The sequence below is a fragment of the Apium graveolens genome, chromosome 3, assembly GCF_009905375.1.
Source record: "Apium graveolens cultivar Ventura chromosome 3, ASM990537v1, whole genome shotgun sequence".
Classification (NCBI taxonomy): Eukaryota; Viridiplantae; Streptophyta; class Magnoliopsida; order Apiales; family Apiaceae; genus Apium; species Apium graveolens.
This window is the reverse complement of record NC_133649.1, coordinates 138,208,013-138,208,702: the sequence shown is the minus strand read 5'-3', so window position 1 is coordinate 138,208,702 and position 690 is coordinate 138,208,013.

Here is a 690-nt window from a genome sequence, read left to right as displayed (position 1 = left end):
CCGGGACGAAATCCTTTTAAGGAGGGGAGACTGTAATAACCCCAAAAATTTTGAACTTTTTGTAACCATTATGAATACTGATTTTGCTGATTATGCTGAATAAGAAAACTTTTCATGCCACACTTTGTAGAGGTTCTTTTATTGTTATTCTGAGACCTTATTAGTACTCTATATGGTATATAAGTGTATGTAAAGATCGTCAGAATCCAAATTCGAACACTTTGATTTTTCCCGAAAATCCACCAGATACCGAAAGAATTGAGTATAAGGTAACATGATAAAAAGGATTTAAATTCAAGGATTATAAGAGAGGATCATAAAAGGAATATAATGTATTGAGAAAGGTTAAGGGAACCCAAGTAATAAGATCCCGGGTATGACCCCTCAAACGATAAACGAGATCGAAAGTTAAGCGAACCGTATAACAGATCAGCGATCATTAGCCAAGTAATTAGGAGTTAATCAAAGAGGTTAGTGATGATGATGTCATCACACCAACAAGAGGAAGACAAGTGTGGGAAGATGACATAAGAGGATGACATAAGCATGACACAATGGGAAGGAAGTGTTGGTTGATTATAAACCACACAAAATTTACCATGGTTAAAAGGTAATTAAGCAAAGAAAAAGGCAAAACAACCAAGCAAAACAATTCAAATCACAAAACACAAAATTGACTTCATTATCCAA